Source organism: Hylobates moloch, unplaced genomic scaffold (assembly GCF_009828535.3).
Source record: "Hylobates moloch isolate HMO894 unplaced genomic scaffold, HMol_V3 SCAFFOLD_3, whole genome shotgun sequence".
In the NCBI taxonomy this organism is placed as follows: Eukaryota; Metazoa; Chordata; class Mammalia; order Primates; family Hylobatidae; genus Hylobates; species Hylobates moloch.
Genome location: NW_026652278.1, coordinates 85,189,074 through 85,199,538, shown reverse-complemented (window position 1 = coordinate 85,199,538; position 10,465 = coordinate 85,189,074). Strand labels below are relative to the sequence as shown.

General features: G+C 42.3%; 1 pseudogene; it reads left to right on the top strand.

The window, feature by feature from the left end:
* Positions 1–549: 549 nt before the first annotated feature.
* Positions 550–2,725, top strand: LOC116480868 (eukaryotic translation initiation factor 2A-like; annotated as a pseudogene).
* The last annotated feature ends 7,740 nt before the right edge of the window (positions 2,726–10,465 follow it).

The window sequence follows — 10,465 nt, the reverse complement described above, 5'->3', positions numbered from 1 at the left end:
GGGAGAGGCTACTTCAGAAAGTAGCATCTGAAGGTTAAGAAGGAAGCCATCCCACATAAGGACCCAGGACAAGGCTTTCATGCCTAAAGCGCCTAGGGGACAATGCAGAGCTCCCAGATTAGAGAGGCCTGTGCCCACCAGAGGGGGCCTGGCTGGGGATCCAGCAGGGGAAAGGTGTTTAGCCTGAGGCTTGGAAGCAGGAGTGACAGGTGTGTGGGGAATGGCAGGCGTGGGGAGCTACTGTAGGTGCCGTGAGTGGTGTTCTAGGGCCTTGAACAGGGAGATGGATGGAATTACTTCTTGGAGGATCATGCTGCTGTTATGCAATGAGTAAAGTGAGAAAGTGAAAGCAAGCAGAGCGAGCACTGCAGAGGCCATGGAGGAGGGGAGGTGTGGAGGAAGTATCACTGTGACACAGCCATGGCAGTAAGAACAGCCATGCATGGTGGAGTATGAGGTGTGTTTGGATCTGTCTGTGAACTCTTCATGGAAAGGGAGTGAAAGAGATTTGAGCCAATTGCTTAGGTTATTGGATTGAGCAAGTAAAGGATGGTGGTGACCCTTTCTGAGATGAGGATACCAGAAGAATCAGGCTGGAAGGCGGGGAAGGAGGGATGTCAGTCCCTGCCCTGCCAGAGGTCAGGTTCTGTGGACGACACAGTTGCGGAATGTGAGTCAGGTGCCAGATGGCCTTGGTGCTGAGTGTGAATTGATAGGAGCCTATGGAGGGACCACAGTTTATTTCCTTCCTCCCACTCTGGTTCATTTGGACCCCACTGAAGACCGGGTGGAGGTTTCTGCAGCCGACATCAATAAAGTGGTGACAGAGAACACCAATTGCAATCCAAAATCCTATCGCTGAGGATTCATCACGGGCTTATTCATATGGCCAAAGAGAAACTGCAGGAGCAAAGGCTGTGTGCCTGGAGAATTCCTGCATTTCCCATTACTTTCCAGCGGGGAGTGGAGGACACATATACAGACCTCCCCCAAGTTAGTCAAGCAAGAGACCCAGCAGCAGTATAAAAATTCATGACAAGAAGGGGGATTGGAAAGAAAGGTAACTGTTTTCCAGGAGAAGGTGGGGCTGTCCATGCCACTCCTGGAAGATGTGGCTACAGACTCAGAAATAATGATGCTTCTAAGTTCCCACAGTCGGTATGTGAACCCAGCTGAGGATCAGAAGGACTCCGTATGGTGAATGCACCACCATGTTTTGCAGAAAGCATAGTGTTTCCAAGGAAATCTCAGGAAAATTACAAAGTCTATAACTTTAGCAACAGTTGGACCTTCATTTGCTGGGGCAAAGGAAAAAAATTATAAACATTATCTGTCACTAACATGGGTTTACTATACTTCTTCCACCTCCAAAGGCACTTTGCCTTGAATTTTTACCAAAAACCCATGTCCTGGTAATACAGCAGCCTTACACTTCCCTACACACGGCACTCCTGGGAGACTCAACCTGCAACTCCATTGTGTGAGAGTGGGGTGTGCTTGAAGTCTTTCATCAAGAAAAAAATGCAGATTGGTATCCATCTGGTCAGATGAAACTGTTTTGTGTCCAAAATGTTAACAATAAAGTTCACTTCTTTGTAAACAATGATTTTATAAAATTGCAAGTAAGTTGTCTTTGCAAAAAAATTAATTGTGGGTTATCACTTGGACTCCAGTCACACAAGGTGACTGTCTATGTTCCAGGGAGTAAGGGTGTACTTTCATTTGTTGTATTATACTCGTACCCCAACTATTTTGGATCTCATGCAGCTTTAGCCAACAGCAGTTTCTCTAAGCTGATGAGGTTACAACACTGTGGAATGAAAAAGCCACTGCTGGCTTGTAATAGTGAGAACAGATGTTGACAAGACAAGAACTTCCTGCTATGGGGAACAAAGTCTGCATTGCACTGCAACAAATGGAGAAAGTGCTGTCATTTGTTCAATTACCAAAACGTAGCCCCATTTATGATATAATTTGGAATTCTAGTTCTACTGAGTTTTATGCTATTTATGGTTTTATGCCTGCCAAAGCTATGATTTTCAACTTGAAATGTGATCTTGCATTTGACCTTGGAACTGGTGCTCTAAGGCAGCCTATTTGGCCCTTATGGCCATATATTAATACTAACTGGATTTGGAAATCTGAGGAACAAACATGAGTGTGGGATATTAAAAGCTACAAACTTATTTCCAAACAAGTAGCCTCTGATCATACATATTTTGCTAGGTACCTAGATGGGAGCACCTTTTACTATCACACATGCTCCCAGGTTGTGTGTTAACAATGGATACAAGCTTTGACATTATACCAGCCCTATCCTGCATGAGTAAGATGTGTCACCAAATGTAGAAATACAGCAGATTTCTTGGCAGCCATTTCTGAATGAACTATTTCCAGCAAAAGCAGTAACTTATCAAGCAGTTCCAAGCGAAGTACCCAACTAGGAACCTAAATTTGCAATGACTGATAGACTCCCAGCTTTAAGAAATAAACTAATCACCAATTCTAAGCTGCATGAAGAGAAATCACCCCAGAATGAGAAATCACAACCAGGAAATGATAAACCATTATCAAAAGCAGCCTTGAAAAATCGAAGGAAATATAAAGCTAAGAAAGCTACAAAGCAGGAAGTAAGAAGTGACAAGAGTCCAGATTTGACACCTACCCCTGCCCCACAGAGCACACCCTGAAATACAGTGTCTCAGTTAACATCTGGAAACCCTGAGATAGACGAAAAATTCAAGAACCTAAAAAGCCAAAAGCAACTGATTCTCAGTTAACATCTGGAAATCCTGAGATAGACGAAAAATTCAAGAAACTAAAAAGCCAAAAGCAGCTGAACCTTGAAAGAACACAGTAACTGAAACACAGCTAGAAAAACAATGAGTTAGAAAAATAAAAGATACTTCCCTTCTCCAAGAGCTGGAAGATTTGAAAATGGTTACTTAAAGATTCAGAGAGCAGATTTATTAATATAAATCCATAGAAACACATCTGGGTTAAATCCAGGAGAGCACCCTGAATATCCATGTACCCACACTTAATGCTCAAACATTATATTAACCATTTACCTAAGCTTTTGCACATTTGGGAAATTCTGTATTAATGACCACTAAGTTAACATCTTCCAATGCAAGTTATAGAAAAGACACATATGAATTTCTTAGGTAAGTTTGATAGACTAAAAGACAAATATCAATAACATTCAGTAGAGACCAGTATTTACCATATAAATGAATATGGGTATTTTAAACTAAAACAAATAAATGTAACTCATTAGATTGTAATCCAAAAGAAGTCGATGAAAACAAGGCGAACAAAAGTTTGTTTCTGTAACTTTAGAATGAATATTTGCTCCTTTCTCTTCAACATATATTCACTCACTGATATGCTTTAGATGTTCATCGCCTCCAAATCGCATGTCAAAATGTGATCCCCAGTGTTGGAGGTGAGGCCTAATGGAAGGTGTTTGGGTCATAGGGGCGGATCCCTCATGAATGGCTTGGTGCTGTTCTCATGAGAGTGAGTGAGTTCTCACAAGATCTGGTTGTTTCCACTGTGAGTGGAAGCTTCTGAGGCCTCACCAGAAGCAGATGTCAGCACTGCACTTCTTGTACTATCTTCAGAATCATAAGCCAATTAAAAGTGTGTGACACCTCCCCCTGCCCTCTTGCTCCCACTGTCACCATGTGACATGCGTGCTCCCCCATTCACCTTCCACCATGATTGTAAGCTTCCTGAGGCCCTCACCAAAAGCAGATGCCAGCACCACACTTCCTGTACTCTCTGTAGAACTATGAACCAATTAAACTTCTTCTTTTCTTTATAAATTACTCAGCCTCAGGTATTTCTTTATAGCAATGCAAAAATGGCCTAATACAGAAAATTGGTACTAGGGAGTAGTGCACTGCTATAAAGATACCTGAAAATGCAGAAGCAACTTTAGAACTAGGTAACCAACAGAGGTGGGAAGAGTTTGGAGGGCTCAGAGGAAGACAGGAAGATAAGGGAAAGTTTGGAACTTCTTAGAGACTAATTAAATGGTTGTGACCAAAATACTGATAGAAATATGGATAGTGAGGGCTAGGCTGATAAGGTATCAGATGGAAATGAGGAATTTATTGGGAACTGGAGCAAAGGTCACCCATGTTACACTCTCTCAAATAATTTGGTTGCATTGTGTTCACGTCCTAAGGATCTATAGAAGCCTGATCTTAAGAGTGATGACTTAGGGTATTTGGCAGAAGAAATTTCTAAGCAGCAAAGTGTTCAAGAAGTGACCTGGCAGCTTCCAACAACCTATAATCAGATAAGGGAGCAAAGGAATGACTTAAAGTTGGAACTTATGTTTAAGAGGGAAGCAGAGCGTAAAAGTTTAGAAAATTTGCAGCCTGGCCATGTAGCAGAGAATTTAACCAGGCTGCAGAGAAACCACTTGCTAGAGAGAGTAGCATGACTACAACAGAGCCAAGTGCTAATATCCAAGACAATGGGGAAAAGACCTCAAAGGCATTTCAGAAATCTTGAAGGCAGTACTTCCCAATACAGGCCCAGAAGCCTAGGAGGAAAACAATGGTTTCAGGAGCCAGACCTGGGACACCACTGCCCTCCACAGGCTTGGGATGCTGCTCCCTGCATCCCGCCTGGTCCAGCTCCAGCTGCAGCTCAAAAGTCCCCAGGTATAGCTCAGGTCACCACTCCAGAGGGTGCAACCCATATGCCTTGGTGGCTTATGTGGTGTTAAACCTGAAGGTGCACATAATGCAAGAATGAAGGAGGCTTGACAGCTTCTACCTAGATATTAAAGGCTATATAAGAAAGCCTCGGTGCCCAGGTAGAGGCCTGCTGCAGGGGCAGAGCCCCCACAGAGAACCTCTACTAGGGCAATGCTGAAGGGAAATGTGGGGTTGGAGTCCACATGCTGAGTCCCCACTGGGGCACTGCCTAGTGATGAGCTTCAGATGAGACTTAGTACTTTGAACTTGATGCTGGAATGAGTTAAGACAGAAGAGTTGGCAGGCAGGGATTGTATTTTGCAATGTGAGAAGAACATGAGATTTAAGTGGCCAGGGGAGGAGTTATAGAGTTTGGATGTTTGCCCCCTTCAAATCTCATGTTGAAATGTAATACCCAATGTTGGAGGTAGGACCTAGCGGGAGGTGTTTGGGTCATGGGACAGATCCCTCATGAAGGCCTTGGTGCTGTCCTCTTGATAATAAGTGAATTCCCACAAACTCTGGTTGTTTAAGTGTGTGGCACCTCTTCCCTCTCTCTCTTGCTCCCACTCTCACCATGTGAGATGCCTGCTCCCCCTTCACCTTCCACAATGAGTGGAAGCTTCCAAGGCCTCACCAGAAGCAGATGCCAGCACCACACTTCTTTTGCTATCTTCAGAACCATAAGCCAATTAAACCTCTTTTATTTATCAATTACCCAGCCTCACATAGTTCCTTACAGCTGTGCAAAATGGCTTAATACACTCATTGAATTGCTCGGCATAAACTGAAGCAGTAAATTTGGGGAAAACGGAATTTCTTTCTAGTCTACTACCTTAGGAAGGCCTTAAAATTCCATCAGTGCATTTTTAAACCAGGATTCAGGCCTTGCTCTATTCAATGAGTGTGTAATTTGAGGAGCCTCAGAAGAGTCTGAATACGCAGTCAAGTGTTGTCATTCTCCTCATAAAAGGAATTTGGGCAATCTCTTTGATGGAACAGTCAATGATGGAGCTGGACACACAATTCCGGTGTGCTGAGCCACTCATTTATTTATGCATACTCATTTTGTGTTTCCTACAAGCTAATCTTTGTGTAAATATAGCCAAGATATCGTGAAAATTCCCATGTGGAGTCTGTTTGGAAGGACATTAGTAATGCATTTGAAAGTTTCCAGCAGATAAAGTACTAGAATGAAAAAAAAAAAGAATACTAAGTGACAAGAAGGGCATCCAGAGGGTAGAGGCTCCATTCAGCTGCTGACCTGTGGTTCCACTGTGGAGAGCACGTGAGAAGTCCAGTTTCCTGCACCTCTCTCTAAGGCCGCAGTGGCTGACACAGAGCTGCTCTGAAGCAGCAGGTCTCTCTCTGGGCAGCGTCCAGCAGAGGCAGGTGATGGCTGCAGAGTGTGGAGAGGGCACTATCTGCCTGGAGAATGGTAGATCTGCTGTGGATTTTCTCTGCTTTTAGTTTTATTTTGAATACAGATTTGAATTGTGGACACTGTTGCAGGACATGGAATCTCTCTCTTAAGCTTTTTACATAGCCAATTCTAGGTCTGATCACAATCCACACCTGGTTCCGGAGAACGACACCACTTTGCTCCTGTGAAGAGGCAGGATGCTGTAATCAAACTGCAGTATGTGGGAGGCAGACTGTGACTTGGGGAGCGTGTTCCTGCCTCCTGGTTCTTAACTCTACATTGATGGAGGCCAGGCAAAAGACAAACAGGAATGAGTGATGAGAAACTGACCTTCGGTGGAGTCCTGGAGAAAGTCTTGGAATGCCACCTTCCACTGCTGTTGCTCTATGACCCCATCCTTTTCTTAATCCCTTGGCTGGAGAAACTGTAGGAAAAGCCTTTCCTTCCCTCAGCTCCTGGAAACCCATTTGAAGTCTGGTTCCTATCATCCTTGCAGCCTAACCTTTTCTCTGGGAGAACCTGATTGAAGAGTGTGACCAAGAGATTTATTCTCAAGGCTGCCACCAGAGATAAAAGAAGGGTCTGGGAGTGCAATGAAGAATTAGGAGCCTCAAAATCAAGCCATATTTCACAGGTTCCACTTGCACTTGCAGAGGGGAGGGGAGAAGAGAAAAGAAGGATGTTTCCACGCTTGCTCCTGCTGTGCTCCAGCTGAGAAACCACACAGCGACCATCCTGCTGGACTCCTCGCCTTGCCCATGACACTCGCTGTGGGAATAGGGACCCAGGTAGCATATTTGTCATTCACACTTTCTTGAAATCAGCATCATACAATCACCAGCTTCCTTGGCATCTGCTCTCTATCCATTCCATAATAAATACCTCTCATTTCGTTCACATCGATATACAGTTTACTGAGTCCTTTCACATTAGTTCACTCAAATCAATTTCCTGAGGAAAGCACCATGTGAGGTTTTTGGGGGTCTAACAGTGAACAAGACTTGGAATATAAGAGCAGGGAGCTTACAGCCCAGTGGGGAGACAGGCATGGCCAATATAAGAAATCAATGACAGTAAAGTAATTGCACATTGTTGTAAGTGTTGTAAAGCAAACAAATAGGACCTGAGATAATGTATATACTATTAAGAATTATATTAAATGCAAATCAATACAGTTCTCAAGTTAAAAGGCAGGAGAGGAAGTGGGAGTGACTGCTTGATCAATACAGGGTCTCCTTTGGAAGTAATGAAAATGTTTTGGAACTAGATAGCAACGATGGTTGCACAACACTGTGAATGTATTAAATGCCACTGAATTGTTCAATTTCAAATGGTTTAATTTCATGTTATGTGAATTTCACCTCAATAAAAAATAAAGAAACAATAATCTGTGCTTATCTGCTCATATATCTGATATCATTCATCATAATCATATCCAACTTTATTTGCTGGAAAACTACAAGTTTATGTTTTATACCACAATACCCATTCATATTTGATCTAGACTTAAAATCTTCTACTATCTTATATGTAAGTATATATGTTACATAGTACATATGTTACATATATAGCATGATATATGTTATATATAAATCATATATTTTATAGATATAAAACATATGTGTTTTATGTACATATAACTTTTCTATATGTACAGTGTTAAATTTGACCCAAGGCTATCTCCATACTTTGAGTTCCTACATAACAAACTGCAACTTAGCATGTAAACAAACTGAAACCTAATTTGGGAGTATAATTTTTAAGCTTGTTGTAACAAACAGCCAGGTATCAGCCAATCATAAGCAGTCAAGCAGTCAAGCTTCAGCCAGTCACAGGCAGCCAACTGATAAGGCCATGCCCTAATAAGGCAATGGTTAACTAATCAAACTATTTCTGTGCTTTACTTCCAGGTTCTGTCTATAAATGGTCACTGCCCATGTACAGTGGAGCTCTCTGAACCTCTTCTGGTTCTGAATGCTGCCTAATTCATGAATCATTCTTTGCTCAAATACAATCTGTTAAATTTATTTTGTCTAAAGTTTTTCTTTTAAGAATAAATAACTGAATTGCTTTTTGCTATTAACATAGATCCATTTCCCTTCATAGAAAGGTAGCAGCCATCTTGTGTGAAATTCCTGTATTTCATTGTCTGTAGTAAACTTTTCCTTAGTCTTTTCCTCCAGGCTGAACTATCCCAGGACCCTTTATATTTTCTTCCTGATCAAGTTTCTCATCTCTTAAAGTCTTACCATGAGTATTTTTGAAGCCCACCCTATGGTCTTCATATTCTTTCCTCAGTGAGGTTACCTTATGGGGCTCTTTGCAAGTGTCCTCTCCTACAAGGGTACACCTGGATCATGCCAGATATGCACCTGCACTGAACACAGAGGCTCCACATGCTGGAATATGTTGTCCTGGCTCCATCTTTCATAACTCTTACCCTTTCTGCACTCAGCCAGCTCTCCTGAGCTTTGGTTTCACCTGTCCATTCTGCCTCTCTGGGCCAGCTCCACACTGGTCTGCACACTAGTCTCTTATAAATATATTTCTGATCCCTACTCTAATTGAATAAAGTGACCAAATTGTTCAAATATCATGGAGATGAATGCCTTACTCAAAGATAGCAGACTGTATTCATATGCTCCAGCCTTTACATAAGAAAGATCATGCATCCATTGCACTGCATAGACATGAGTCCCTGGCAAGAGCCCCTGGCTTGGGCATTTATCCTGAACAGCCATCCTGCATTCCTCCTATACTTGATATCCCTCTTCTCTCCCTGGTTCCTCATCTTCCTAGTTATTCTTCACCTGGTTTCATGCCTTTAGTCTTCTTTTTTGCTCTTCCTCTTTGTTTTAATAACTTGTTGGGAACTCTTTTCCTGGGTTGAAAAATTATGTTTTCTACTCTGTTTGGCTCTTAACTTTATACGGCTTGAACATACCCTCTGGCCGCTTTGGTACATGAGAATTACATGCACAGGAGTTTTGTCCCCACTGAACAATTTCATCAGCTGAAGAGAGGAAGTAGGTGGCATACACAGTCTGTGCCATATTCCAAACACATGTCTATTTTCCAAAGTAAAACGAGTTACTTAAGGACAAGAAATTCACAATTTGTAAACAAAAATCACAAAGGAAGTGCTCAGAAAATGGTTTCCAAGGTGGATTTTCTCTAACTGAACAAGGGCCCAGGCATCATTCCATTCCACCTCTTGAAACAGATGACTTCTCCCGGTTCCCACAAAACAGATTCTGTACTACACTGACACTTGTTATGGGTCCAGTTAATTCTAAAACTCTGTGAAGTAGATGGGACAGCATGGTTATCCTTTCCTAGCAAAGGAAAAAAAGAAAATACCTGTAAGGTGAAAGGATTTACCCTCTGTTATGCAGGAATTTATTGTGGTTTGAATCTTTGCTTGTCTGAAAATATCTGTATTTTCCCAAGCTTGTAGAAGCATTGCTTTCCACTGCTCTCCAACTTCCAACATTGCTATCAAGTCAGCACCTCTCATCCTAATCCTGTGCATGTTAGCTGTATTTATTTTCTCTCTTTCTCTCTCACCTTTCTCAGTTTTAGTATCATGTCTTTGTTTCTGAAATTTCACAATGATATCACTGGTAGATTTTTTTTTGTTCATTTATGCGAATTTATGATACTGCATACACAGAGGTTTTTCAATCTGAAATCTCAAGCCCATTGGTTCTGGGCATTTGTCCAGTATTATTTTTCCAATAATTTTCTTCTGATTGTTTTCTGTGTTCTCTGGAATACTTCTTAGTTAGATACTGTTCTTCTGGATTGAATCTCTAATTATTTTTTCTTTCTTTTTTTTTTTTTTTAGATGGAGTCTCTCTCTGTCACCCAGGCTGGAGTGCAGTGGTGAGATCTTGGTTCATTGCAACCTCTGCCTCCCGGGTTCAAGCGATTCTCCTGCTTCAGCCTCCTGAGTAGCTGGGATTACAGGAGCATGCCACCACACCCAGCTAGTTTATGTATCTTTTAGTAGAGACGGGGTTTCACCATGTTGGTCAGGCTGGTCTTAAACTCCTGACCTGGTGATCTGCCCGCCTCAGCCTCCCAAAGTGCTGGGATTACAGGTGTCAGCCACCATGCCCGGCCTCTAATTTTACATCTAGCTATTTTCCATTAATCCCTACTATGCCTTTTTGTCTGCATTCTATGTTTTTTACCTCTTTACCTACCACTCCTTTGTAGATTTAGTCTTGATCTGTTGCCCAGGCTGGAATGCAGTGTCATTATCTCAGCTCACTGCAACCTCCACCTCCCTGGTTCAAGTGATTCTCCTGCCTCAGCCTCCCAA